This window comes from Euprymna scolopes, chromosome 46 (genome assembly GCF_053919585.1).
Source record: "Euprymna scolopes isolate OS-2025 chromosome 46, ASM5391958v1, whole genome shotgun sequence".
In the NCBI taxonomy this organism is placed as follows: Eukaryota; Metazoa; Mollusca; class Cephalopoda; order Sepiida; family Sepiolidae; genus Euprymna; species Euprymna scolopes.
This window is the reverse complement of record NC_136527.1, coordinates 140,144,126-140,158,800: the sequence shown is the minus strand read 5'-3', so window position 1 is coordinate 140,158,800 and position 14,675 is coordinate 140,144,126. Positions and strand designations below refer to the sequence as shown.

Sequence of the window (14,675 nt, the reverse complement as noted above, 5' to 3'; positions counted from 1 at the left end):
TCCTAAGGAAGGTAAAATTATTTTATATCCATGCTGTAAATTACCCGTCCAATGGAAGGTAAAATTATCTCATATATGTGCTGTAAAATAACCCGTCCTAAGGAAGGTAAAATTATTTCATATCCATGCTGAAAATTACCCATCCTAGGGAAGTTAAGATTATTTCATATCCATGCTGTAAATTACCCGTCCTATGGAAGGTAAAATTATTTCATATACATGCTGTAAATTACCTGTCCTGGGCCTTGATAAGTGGTGAACCCCATGTAAAAAAAAGGTAAAATTATTTTATATACGTGCTGTACATTGTCATTTAAGCCATTCATATAAGAATTCACATGGATGAGAAGCCTTATCGATGTGAGGTGTTTAATTCCTTATTCGCAAGAAAAGACTATTTAAACTTACACATGCAAACTCACAGAAAATAAATTAAAAACAAAAATGAAGAATTATTCCTCATCTTTCTCAGTTGTTGTTTGACGACGTTTCGGCCAACTATTCCTCTGGCCTTTGTCAGGTGATAACCATGACGAGAGAGGAACTCCGAATCTCCGAACTACATTCTCAGCAATCACTGCCTTCCATAGTTGCTGTTGTCTCAGCACGTTTTTGGCCGAGTAAACCTCTGGCCAGCTTTGGGTAGGATTGAAACCGCTATCTTCAGAAAATTCTCACCTGGAACCATAGAAATTCAGCATCTCTGTCCACTGCGCCACAGGCCCCGAAGGCCAAAAACATGGTGAGACAACGACAACTATGGAAGGAAGTAATTGCTGAGAATGCTGCCAACTGAAGCCAGTGAGAAAGAGGGTTAGGAGGTTCAGATTTTGCCTTTTATGTACTCGGTCACGTGATTTAGAGCTGACCTGTGATTGGGCAAGCCAGGGAAAAATGGATTTCAAATCTCAAGCCATAAAAATTAGCTCCTGCCTGTGATTGTAGCGAGTTTTTTCTGCTACAACACCTCCAATCTCTCCATATTAAGAACGGCTTTCAGAATACACCCTCCAACCTCCCCATGTTAAGAATGGCTTTTGGAATAGGCACCCCATGTTAGGAAAGGCTTTCAGAATAGACACCCCTAACCTCTCCATGTTAAGAACGGCTTTCGGAATACACCCTCCCCTCTCAACCTCCCACTGTTAAGAACGGCTTTTGGAATAGACCCCCCCAATCTGTGACAAAGGGGTTTTAGTTTAAAATGAACACAACGAAAGGAAGTCTCATTTCAAGATTTAATAAACAAACTTTATTTGTTATCTTCGTTAGTGTCTTGATTAGAAGAGTACATGCGTACAAAAGAAAAATGATGAAAATCAAACACTTTTAACTTAAAGGGATATAACTCTCATTGCTTTAATATGTTTACTTTATATGTAACAGTTGTGAACTATAGATTAAGGGACATCGAAAGGAAGTCTCATTTTAACATTTAATAAACAACTTTATTTGTTATCTTTGTTAGTAAAAGAGAGAAACGGGTTAGTAGGTTGAAGTGTTTTTGTGTAAAGAAAGAATTAATATATTGCCAGCGTGTTGAGGCAAGAACAGCTCAGTCTACATGTGTTTATAGCTATTCGGGATGAAGGAGGCCGATTGAAAGAAAGAAAGGACAAATGTATTTAGTGTGTTGACATGTTGTCATGTGTAAGTGTCAGTGCATGTTCTTTAGCATGATAAAGAATGTTCATTTGGGTACCGCACATGGAAAAAAATGGAAGTTTGAAAGGTCGCCATGTTAGCTTGTAGTAATGTTTAACCTGAGGCTTTCACCCCAGGCTAATGTGTGCTGCCAGCTGAAGCCAGGAGGAAAGAGGAAGAAAAGGTTTGTGATGTAAACGACCTTCTTCAGGTGGATTTTATTGAGAATTTCTGTTAAACTCTGGAATTTTGAACAGAACCCTTCACGAGAGTAGCATGCTCGTCTGTCTGCCATGACTAGATAGAGGTACTAAGTAATTCACAGTTGTATGTTTTTGGTTGGCCAAACTTAGAATAACAAATCCTTGTCTAAAAAAATTCAGAAACGTCAGAGAAAATGACTTTGTCTTGAGACTGGCATTGGGAGAAATAAACGTACTCAGAGAAAATAGTATCGATTTAACCTTTGAGAACTCTACCAAACTCCTCCGACGATTTTGGGTTTAAACACTTAAAATTTTGGATATAGGTTCCTTGGACATGGATTTAAATTAATAACTTGATTTGAGCCCCAAAAATAAATGTTAAGAAGTCATAATAGGGGTCAAAGTTAAAAAACATTTGACCTCTTCAATCTCTACCAAATTACTCAGACAATTTCTGGGCTAAACATTTGAAATTTTACATAAAGGGTATTCAGAGATCAGCTTTGTAGTTGGTTTGGGTCAAAATTTTTAGTTACCTATATATAAATGTATGTACGTATGTCTGCCTAAAACTTTCCACAGAGTCGATTGATTTTTACAAGATCAGTATCGTTTTGAAGAAAAATTGGCTAAAAACAACATCTGCACCTTCAACTGGGCACTTTTCGCTTTTTTCGCCGATATTTTTGAAAGTCATCCTTTCCTTTCGATTGTCTAGCCTTAATTAAAACGTACGTCACTTCCAGTTTGGCCGTGGTCGTACCAGCAAAAACGTCAGGTTTTTTCCCCGTTCTTCTTTTCCGTACAGGTTTGAGCCAGCCTTCCTACTATCACATTTTTTTTTTAGCTCAACACACACATCCAAACACTGTCGGAATTTCATCTTGCTTCCAGATAAATTCGATGCTAAAGTAACTAACCTGAAAAAAAAAATGACAGCAGGAAACAAAAAAGGGGGGTAAAAAATAAAATATGAAGGTCTTGCTTTGAAACGAAGAAGAGATTTTATTCACAATAAAATTAGTTGCAAATTTTCCCCTTTGCGGGCATTAAATTTAAAAAACGCCAAGGTAACAATATATAATAAAAAAAATAACACTGGTTCTTATCCATGAACGAATACAATAATATGATGCAAAATAGTCTTTCCTAATCACACTCTCATATGAAATAAATTTTAGGAGCGTACTCACAAATTGAAAGCCAGTCAGGCACATGCCATTTTCTTTTTTTTTTTTCTTGTTTAAAGTCCTTTTAGAATTTTCTCCCTGGTTCCAAAATTCCTTGTCACGTAAAATAAGGTCTTTTTTAAAATAACTACACTCCTTCAAAAATATGTGCAAAACCGTAGTTGTGTAGATAGTTTTCAGAAGCATGCCTCGTCGCATATCTGGGGTGTTCTTACCGGGTTTTCTTCTTTGAAGGAGGCTCGTCAAAATTCCATTTTCAGCGCTGGGCAATGAAATGAACGTCCAATCTCCACGTCGGTGGAATTTCAAAAGAGGCCGAAATCCGTGCTGAGCTCGTAATGTCATCACGGAGCTAGCATTTTTCTTTTCTCCAAATTAAAGGGAGTTTCATACAATGCCAAAGTATATGAAACTAAAAATCATAAAGGATACAAAATACAGAAAATCATATATAAGAACCAGATAAAAAATAATAAATGTAAACGTGGGGGGGGGGATGCACCATTATTGGTACAAAAAAATTCCAACATTCTCCCCCAACAGGAAATGGCAGTCAACCTACAGTTGGATGACACCTGTAAAATTTACAAGACAAAATTTTTCTTTATATATACATATCCACACAAAATACAGAAAATCATATATAAGAACGAGATAAAAAATAATAAATGAAAACGGGGGGGGGGTGCACTATTATTGTTACAAAAAAATTTCAACATTCTCCCCCAACAGAAAATGGCAGTCAACTGTAGGTTGACTGACACCTGTAAAATTTACAAGACAAAATTTTTCTTTATATATACATATACCACAGAAAATACAGAAAATCATATATAAGAACCAGATAAAATATAATAAATGTAAACGGGGGGGGGGGATGCGCCATTATTGTTACAAAAAAATTCCAACACCACTCGGGCAACGCTGGGCTATAATGCTAATATTATCTAAAGATAACCCATCAAAGACTAAGTTCTCTCTGATTCTCTCTCCTCTGAACTTTTTAAAACAAATTTGAAAATTTGGTGCTTGTTAAGAGATGTAGTTGATAGATCGTTTTTTTTTAAATATGTCATTTTAAGCAAAAACAATATTATGCACTTGTTATGCCGAAAATAGTAATATATCCAAAAATTATGAAAAATCGAGTAGACATTTATTTCAAGTTAAAAGTAATTTTGCAGGAAATTCGGTAAAATCACAGTTTTCTTAGACATTATAAAGTATCGGGCACACAGGTGGGTTCGCGAACAATCCGAGTGAGGTCATAAGCAATGGCAAAATCATGACAAAACCTCCACTCATCATCTGTCTTATTTGAATGGGTTAGCCATTCCACGTTATGGACATTGAAGTCACCACAGATGTGGATGTTAGTCGAGGGATGTGCAGACAGGATGTGGTCTATTTTCTCAGATATGCTCTTAAAGATAGTAACTCCGCTGTTGTGGGGCCGATAGAGGGCAAATATAAATGCAGTGGTGTTAGCAAGTGCAACCTGGAAGCACATATAGGGTAAGTTAGGATCTTCTCTAGAGACATCAAATCCACTGTGAAAAATTTCCCCCACTCTTTATCTGTGCCTAAATCAAAACGTGGATTCCATGAACAAAGCTTCTTTCTTAGAACTGCACGCCTGTTGAACTCTGTTCCGTCTGCCTGCTTCCCACCTGACTACAACTTGGATGTGTTCAAGTCCAACGTTAACAAATTCCTAATGAACCGCCCCCTTAAGTAAACACTTCATCAAATCTCCACACTAACGTAATGTACTTGCAATAACCCTTATCCCTGAGTTGCTTCCGGGCCTTGATAAGTGGTGACCACTGTGTAAAAAAAAAAAAAAAAAAAAAGAAAGAAAAGTACGCTGTAGTAGTCTATACACAGGGGATATAATCCCGAAAGAAATATTTTCGACTCCATTGTGTCATGGCGGTAATATTTGTTGTTAATAGCAATAGTGTTTTTTACTATGTTGTACTATGTTTTTACTAAAAATACTCTATTGCTATTGATCTAATCGATTTTTCATAATTTTTGTATATATCAAGATTCAATCAACAGATTGATTAAAAAAAAATATATTGCTTTTAGCAAAAACAATATTACGTACTTACTTGTCATGTCGAAAATAGTAATATAGCCAAAAATTCATATATAGGTCTACTTCACAAGATCTCCAGTTACTGTATAGCCGGAAAAATCTTCTCAGTTATAAAATCATTTTTTTCTGATAGGTTCATAAACGTAGTGGTTGATGGGCAGAAATCAGAAACTCATAGTATTAATGCTGGAGTCTCTCAAGGGTCCAACTCTCTTCCTGATCTACATCAACGATCTTCCAAATCATGTGAATACACCATCAAAGACCAAGTTCTCTCTGATTCAACAACCCAGAAATCCAAGACTCGAGTTTCGCCCTCATTTGGGCTCATCAGTTAGACACTGATCAGTCGGATTTCCTTGCGGTTTGCTTGATCTATGATAGCTAATAAGCCTTTCTTGTGTGCGGCGCATTTGCTCAGTTGACAGAGTGCTTGCCTCGCATGCAAGAGGCTCGGGTTTCGAATCCTGAGTTTGGATGTGTCTAACTGATGAGCCCAAATGAGGGCGAAACTCGAGTCTTGGATTTCCGGTTTGTTGACTTTCATGGCTCTTGTGGGCTGCGACGTTGTTTGGCTGTGGAATTTATATACAATCTCTCATTATATATATAATTATATATTCTGTCACACATTCTGAATATATATATATATATATATATATATATATACTTGTACTTTTTGTAGAAAAAGAAATCCCATACAGTGCTCTATTATTAGGGAAAAAACCTTTCTCGAAATAAGAGCAATATATTTTTTGTATAATATATACAGGAATTTACATTTATGTCGGTACCGACGGTTTCAAGCCCGGTAGTTGAGGACTGCTCTTAATGTCCGCCTCAGGCTCTCTTCAGCCGACTCTCATCTATATATATATATATATGAGCCACCACGTCCTGACTAGCCAGTCAACCGCAAGTAACGTTACTTATCTCTCAATGAGCTCTTATTCTTCCTATCACGTCGAGGTCACCAGATGTTGGAGACAGGACGGTCTGCAGTGCAATAGACGATCCCGTCCCCACATTGTATATATAATGGTGTATGTATTTTATGGTAGACGAATTGAAAAGACAAAAGGCCACACAATGAAGACGAAAATATACCATTATATATCAACGTGGGGACGGGATCGTCTATCGCACTGCAGACCGTCCTGTCTCCAACATCTGGTGACCCCGACATGATAGGAAGAATAAGAGCTCATTGAGAGATAAGTAACGTTACTTGCGGTTGACTGGCTAGTCAGGACGCGGTGGTGGCTCATGGCTCCACCGGAGCAGTGTTTGTCACATCTTGACTGGTCGAGCGTTCAGCGGAAAAGAGGGTGAAATATGAGAAACAGGAAGTGATGTAGTTAGGTCGCTCTCCTGAGTTAAAGGGCGAGAGTTTTCAACTCCCACACATAACATCAAAAGATGGAGGAAGTGAGAAAGCATGGCTTTGGAAATCTTTTTACCCAAATACGATGTCCAGCATGTTAAAAATATACCATTTGTTGTAAAAATCCTATGGATAAACATCTGAAGAAGTTGGTGGGGACAGGACATTTGGACATTTTTACAGAAACATAAATCGTAAAATTGCCAACTCATCAATGAAACAGCTGTAATGGAAAAAATCCAGGAAATAAACGAGGGTTATAAAAAAGAAAATGTGAGTCTTTAAATTTTGAACAAAATTTTGCACTATATATGCTCTGTCCCCTATTAAATAGACACATTGAGCTTAGCTCAAAATTAACGGTGACTTGTTTTAAAATAACAATCTAGACCCGTGAAACAAAAGTGGTATACATTGAAAATAATGACATTTCAAAAACAAACTTTTAAAAAAATTATATATATATATATATATATATATATATATATATATATATATATATATATTTAAATAAGGGAGTAGTCACCAACAATGTGTATTTTTTAACATTATTTTATTATTCCGTGTCTTGGTTTTTCATTGAGAATTATGTTTGGATCATTGTAATAATGTTTTTAAGTCATTGAAATCGTTTTTTTCGTGCGTTTCAGACGTTCTGTGATGCGTCCTCGTCAGAAATTATTTTCAAATGTGTTGGAGATGTAAAAGTGGCAAATTTCGTAGTTAATTTGAAGTTTTTCCAAGGGGTGGAGGCTTGTAAGTGTTTATTATTCATTGGCATGCTCAATTTTTATTACTCTTTTATTGGGCTTGTTGAGAGAGACCGCTGACCTGGCTGTAGTCGCTCTCTCTTTCTGCTAATGTTTTTTTTCTTTTCCTTTAGGGTGGGGTAGGGTGTGTGTGTTTGTGTGCGTGTGTGTGTTTGCTTTTATTGGTTTGGGAATGTGCATATTGTTTTATAGTATTTTGGGGTTATTTGCTTCCTTAGGAAGGCGACTGTGATCCGAGGTCGTTACTAATGTGTATGTGTGGGGAGGGGGGGACTAGCTATTCTGAAATAAGGGTAGGGGTGCTTTCATTCTATTTTGATATTTATTTTTTGGATTCTTGGATTTTAGTATTGTGATTTTTCGTTTTAGTCTTTTCGGGTCTTCCTTATATTATGTTTGTTTAGAAAGAGGGGTGTATTTAAAATATGTATAGGGGATTTTTTTAATGTTTCTATTTATTTGTCTCCCCATATATATATAGGTCTACTTCACAAGATCTCCAGTATAGCCGGAAAAGTCTTCTCAATTATTAAATCATTTGTCTGATAGGTTCATAAATGCAGTGGTTGATGAACAGAAATCAGAAGCTCATAATATTAATGCTGGAGTCCCCCAGGTGTCCATCCTGGGCCGAACTCTCTTCCTGATCTACATCAATGATCGTCCAAATCACATTCTTAGATTATCTGTAGATATTTATGCTGACGACACTACCATCTATGGCAGTACTTCAAAGACCGTAAACGACCAAGTTCTCTCTGATTCTCTTTCCTCTGATCTCGAGCATGTTGTACAATGGGGAAAAAGGTGGCTTGTTACTTTTAATGCATCCAAAACCAAGCCCCTATCTTTACAGCATCACCGCTCTGATCCCCATCTGGCATCGGTTGAAATGAATGGCTCTCATCTTGAGGAGGCTCCATGTTTTGACAAGCTTCTGGGCTTGACCTTTACTCCTAATCTGAAATGGAACACGTACATCAAATCTGTTGCTGAGATCGCTGGGAAAATAGTGGAATCCTTCTATCGATCCAGTAGATATCTCACAGCTGATGCAATTCTCTATCTATATAAGAGCCAGGTATGTCCATGGATGGAATACTGTTGCCACATCTGGGCAGGAGCTGCTAGAAAAACTTATCCTGCCTTGACAGAGTTCAAAACAGACTTCATAGCTTAGTGGGGAATCACTTTTCTCTTCCCTGCAACCTCTTTCTCACAGAAGATACACTGCGGGCATGTCTCTGTTTTATCGTTATTTTCATGGCAAGTGCTCGTCTGAGCTCCAGTCTATGGTCCTTCCTTACCAAACTTTCATGAGAAACACTCATCTAGCTGAAACCACTATCAATAATTCCCCCCACTCTTTATCTGTGTCTAAATCTAAACGTAGATTCCATGAACAAAGTTTTTTTTTAGAACTGCACACCTGTGAACTCTCTTCCTTTTGGTTGCATTGACCACTGTACGCTTACTAACCTTTATCCTCGAGTGGCCTCCAGGCCCTGATAAGTAGTGACTCCTTTGCAAAAAAAAAAGTGTGGTAGAGATGAACCTCAAATGTCTAAGATCTTTCTGTAGATATTTTTCCCTATGAGTAAATCTTGACGAAATATTCGATATATATATATATATATATATATATATATATATATATATATATATATTTACCAGTGGTGAAAAAACCGGACTAGAGTGCTCGATGTGTAGTCAGAGCAGTATGTAGGAAATTTATTATATATATATATATATATATATATATATATATATATATATATATAAATTTTTAAATTCGACCGTTTTGGATTTTACCATTTTTGGATTTTTACCCTTCACCGGGCTGTCCATTCATGTGAAATCTTTTTATCATTTTTCTTTTGCCTCCTGTTCCCCTTACCTCACTTTTTTTTTTTAACCAAGTAAGATCTGTGACTTACTTGTAGTTTCATTAAATACTTTTATATGCAAAATCCGATCCTGCATTTTGCTAATTCTTGCCCTCTGATGAGAAGGAGAGTATTTCTTCGAAACTCCGCGGATTAAGCACTATCCACTTATCTTGTGTTTCCTTTTTTAAAATTAAATATGTTTTTAACTCTTTTTCAAGATGTCTTTTAACATGTTTTATTAATCATTTGTTCATATTATAAGCTCTATTTCCTTTTCGGTTTTATTGAGCTTTTACATCTGGCTGAGTTTATTTTACTTGTAAATATTAACTCTTTAATATTTATAATATATTTTAAGTTTACCATTTTGATTACCATTTTGATTACCTAACTTATTGTAATTTTTATTATATATATATATATATATATATATATATACACACACACACTCAAAATGTAAAAGATAAATATGTCACATATCAATAATATGATAATAATTATAATAATGTATCTCTATGGCTAACTTACACTGGCTTTTACAAGGAATGGTGCACCTTCTCCAAGTGATATTACCTCAAGTAATAGCACGAATCTGGATACTCCACCAGACTAGATAAATTCTTGTCCTGGAATCCAGTAAGACCAGGATACCAAAGCAAAGATATACAACATATGAAAATGGTTAATTGGGGAGAGGAAAATCATGATCTCAATTTCTTTGCAGGTTCTTAAAAGAGCCCTCGGATATAAATTTAAATCATAACAGAATCAAGTGTTAGTTCCAGGAGGTATTAACCCCTTGATCTCTTGAAACTTACTGAAGTTAAATAAAAAAAAAAAGGAAAAACCTTGAATACCTACTAGACACTATCCTCGAGTGTCTAAGGTCTTTCTGTACAGGGGTTTGTCAAACAACCTGGCATGAGGATACTTTTTCCATAGAAGGAAACCCTGACCAAATATTCAAAATCACATTTTGTATTCGCTGGCCAAATAAGATCTCCTCACTATGACTAACTTGCATTAGCTTTTACGAGGAATGGTTCACCTTCTTCAAGTGATGTTACCTCAAGTAATAGCACGAAGCTGGATACTCCACCAGACTAGATAAATTCTTGTCCTGGAATCCAGTAAGACCAGGATACCAAAGCAAAAGATATACAACATATGAAAATGGTTAATTGGGGAGAGGAAAATCATGATCTCAATTTCTTTGCAGGTAGTGGGCCCCTTGATTTCGACCGTAGTAAAATAAAACAAAAAAATGAGAAGCCTTATGTGTATGATTCATCATTTGCAAGAAAAGATTACTTAAAATCACACATGCAAAATCAGAGAAAATAAATAAATTTTTTTCACCTTTTTTTTTTCTTGGTGTTACAGGTTTGAGCCTGCCTATTGTGGCTTTTATTTGCTTGCATGGTTATTCACTGCTATTTTCATTTTTTTACACACTGGAGATCTCTCTGATATGGAGTTTTGACGAGCCCTCCTTCAAAGAAGGACACCCGGCAAAAAATACCCCAGCTGCTAGAAAGGACTTGGCCTGCCTTGATAGAGTTCAAAATAAACTTCGTAGCCTCGTAGGAGATGTCCTTTTCTCTTCCTTGCAACCTCTATCTCACAGAAGAGATGTTGCGAGTTTGTCTCTGATGTATCGTTATTTTCATGGAAAGTGTTCGAATGAGCTTCAGTCTATGGTCCCCCCTCGCCAAACTTTCACAAGAAACACTCGTCTAGCTGTAAACACTATCAATAATCCCCCCCCCACTCTTTATCTGTGCCTAAACCTAAACGTAGATTCCATGAACAAAGCTTCTTTCTTAAAACTGCACGCCTGTGGAATTGTCTTCCGTTTTCCTGCTTTCCGGCTGACTACAATATGGTTGTCTTCAAGTCTAACGTAAATAAGTTCTTGATGAGCCGTTCCATATAAGTTATGGAATTTACCGAATTTTCATTACTAATGATTACTATATTGTCCAATTTCTACTGTACACTCTTTAACCCTTATCCTTGAGTGGTCTCTTGGCCTTGATAATGGAGTAATGCCTGTGTAAAAAAATAAAATAAAAAATAGAATTTGATGAAAACAGGAGAGTTCAAAAGGGAGGTAATTTTCCGTTTTAATTTAAACAAGATGGCGCCAATTTTTCACTTGCTAACACGATTAAAGTTTTTTGGTGTTTTTTTTTTTAATAATTCATATTTAGGTAATTTCGACTGCATAATTTGGAAGTTACTATTGTAATTTATTAGAATTGACAAAAACATCAGTTGAAACCATTGTTTTTTTTTTGTTTTTTTTTTTTAATGTGAAGACTCCATTTATCGACTACAAAATCTCGTCCCAATTCTGTAGAAGCGCCCGTTTTTGTATTAACTCCATAACAAGTGTTTCTTGTAAGATGTGTTCATTTTTCTCGTCTTACACCGTCAAAACATTGGTCACCTTTTTTTAAGGAGGGACAATTCTTCCTATACACCGGCCATTGGAATTTCTTTTGTCTCCTTTCTTGTTCAATTTTACAGGGAAAAGTTTTACCTTTGATTTTCAGTTTTTAATGAAATTGTTTTTTTTTTTGTTTTTTTTTTTTTTGGAGTGCGAACAATTTAAAGGTGAGTACAAATTATTTGTCATAACGGAAGAATGAGCGACCAAAATTGTTCCGCTTCTTCCCTGACCGGACTTTTTGTTTTTCGTTTTATTTCGGTAACAGTTACGTTTAAATGTTTTTGCGGGTTTGTTTTACTGTACACATAGATTCGAAAAAGTTGTCAAAAAACGAGGTGCTTCTACACTTTATTGCCGAAATTGGAGACGCCATTTTTTTCACGCACTTGCTGTCCAAATCAAGGGGAGACATCATTATATTGCCGAACGATTGCTTCCAGAAAGGGAAAGAATAAATTTACCAAAATTAACATTTATTACTTCCGGAAACGTTAAATTAAATTAAAATTATCATTCCAGAAATTTGGTAAACCGATATTACTGGAGAAAATGAATCTTGACAATTCAAAAAAATGTATAAAATTATTTGGGTTTGTATTACTGTACACATAGATTCGAAAAAGTTGTTAAAAAAACAAAAATATAACAAATAAATTTTATCAAAGGCAAGATAAATTACTTTTCTACCACACTGGATATAATTTTCGTGTTTTTATTCAATGTAACATGTTTATTCAGCTCGAAAAGCATACAGTGTTTACCGATGTAATTGAAAATTCAAAATGGCGCCCGACTCTCTCTTTAACACGGTAAGTTCGGGAAAAGGTGTTATAAATAATAAACTAGACAAAATACTGTTAAAATTCGCTCAATATATGTTACCGTGACATAGGTTGACATATATTAGGTAGTTTCACAAACTTACCGTGTTAAATAGAGTCGCGCGCCATTTTGAATTTTCCAATACATCGATAAACACTGCATGTTTTTCGAGCTGAATAAACATGTTACACTGAATAAAAACACAAAACATATATCCAGTTTGGTAGAAAAGTAACTTATCTTGCCTTTGATAACATTTATTTGTTATATATTTGTTTTTTTGACAACTTTTTCGAATCTATGTGTACAGTAAAACCCAGTTATTTATTTGTTCGAAAAAAAAAAAAAAAAATACACACACACATCGACTTTTTAAATTGTTTAATTTTTTCCTCAATGTCGAAAACACTTTTTTTTTATAATACAAATAAAAAAATAGGAAATTAACATAACGACTTCTTTTCCTAAAAAGAATGTCTAAAACAGTTTTTTTTTTTTATAATGAAACATTTTCGAATTAAAAAAATGATCTGCCCTTGTCGATCCCATATTTTCACCACGTTACTTCCCAAACAAGATGGTGTGTAGTAAATCTTTGATAAATCGATTTACGTGATTTTTGGAATACAACATCTTCATGCAGTGAAAAGTTATAATATTCATTATACATGCAGTGAAAAGTTATATTATACATATAAAGATTTTTTCAGATTTTTCTTGTAAAAACTTTTTTTCGCCCCTTTTATAGACAAGCACCACACCACAATGTTTACCGATGTATTTGAAAATTGCAAATGGCGGGGCAAGCAGTATCAGAATTTTTGTAGGAATTTTTGCGGGGCACTCTCTGGTGAACACGGTAAGTTTGTGAAAATGAGTTAAAACTAAAAAAATACTGTTAGAAACTCGCTCAATATGTTACATTGTTACCGTAACATAGGCTGACATATAGTCAGTGGGGTTTTAACAGTATTTTGCATATTTCTTTATTTTTAACTCATTTTCCAAACTTACCGTGTCAAAGAGAGAGTCCAGCGCCATTTTAAATTTTCCAATACATCGGTAAACACTGTATGTTTTTTGAGTTGAATAAACATGTCACATTAAATAAAAACACTAAAAACATATCCAGTTAGCTAGAAAAGTAACTAATCTTGCCTTTGATAACATTTATTTGTTATATATTTGTTTTTTGACAACTTTTTCGAATCTATGTCTATAGTAATACAAACCCAACTAAAATAATGTGAACTCATTCCTTATAGACTCCGAAACAGCTGAACAGATTTTCTTTAAAATTTACAGAACTTTAGTGTATAAGTCTGGAAGTGATCTTAGTTAAGTTTTGTCTCAGGATAACCCTGATAATTACCGATAATCGATAATCAAAACCATTATTTTAATTTATCTGTCATCGGTAAAGCCAGTTTTTCCATGTTGTCACTTAGTAACAATGATAGAACAACAGGCCATGAAAATTTTATTGTTGATTGTGTTTTTTTTTTGTTTTTTTTTTTGCTTGACGTATTTTGTAGGTTCAAACTCTGCACATGAATTTCTTAATTCTTTTCAGTAACTGCAAAGAATTTTATAAGACTTGAAAATTTACGTGTTCTTTTTTTTTTTTTTTCATGACGTGGTCTGTAGGTCCAAACCCCACACGTAAATTTCTTAATGTTTTTTTTTGTTTCATTAACTGGAAAGAAGTTTATATAAAATAATTTTATAAAGAAAACTATAGGTTCTCTAGAGTGCAATGAAGAATAACATATATTTTGGACTAAGTTACTGCATGGAGGCATGTGAAGCTTCCCCCCACGTGAGTTCACGGATTTCGATGGCAATAAGAATATAGGAGTGTGGAATATTTGTTGACCATCATTCAATCTTGGGCAACGTCGGGTCTCCTTGCAAGTAATGAAAATAAATTTCGTTTCATTCTGTTTTAAGAGTTCTGGTTTGGTGGTTAAGTTTGGACGCGGATGATGATTTTTTTTTTTTTTGTGGTGATTTGGCCAGGGTATTCTGATAGCCACATTTACCAGAATAGTTGTAAAATCCAATGAATACTGGTAAATTCCAGAATGAATTGCAGTTTTTTTTATCACATATTCCAGGCTGGAAAGAAAAATCCCACTCATGTGTGTGTATATATATATATATATATATATATATATATATATATATATCATGTGTATATATATATATATA

At 35.0% G+C, this 14,675-nt stretch overlaps 1 long non-coding RNA gene across 1 annotated transcript in view; it reads left to right on the top strand.

Moving 5' to 3' along the window:
• Positions 1–11,647: 11,647 nt before the first annotated feature.
• Positions 11,648–14,675, top strand: part of LOC145270745 (uncharacterized) — a 15,448-nt gene continuing 12,420 nt past the window's right edge. Inside the window, exon 1 of the long non-coding RNA XR_013865543.1 lies at positions 11,648–11,806. This is a non-coding gene — a long non-coding RNA (uncharacterized LOC145270745). The remainder of the gene's footprint in view (positions 11,807–14,675) is intronic.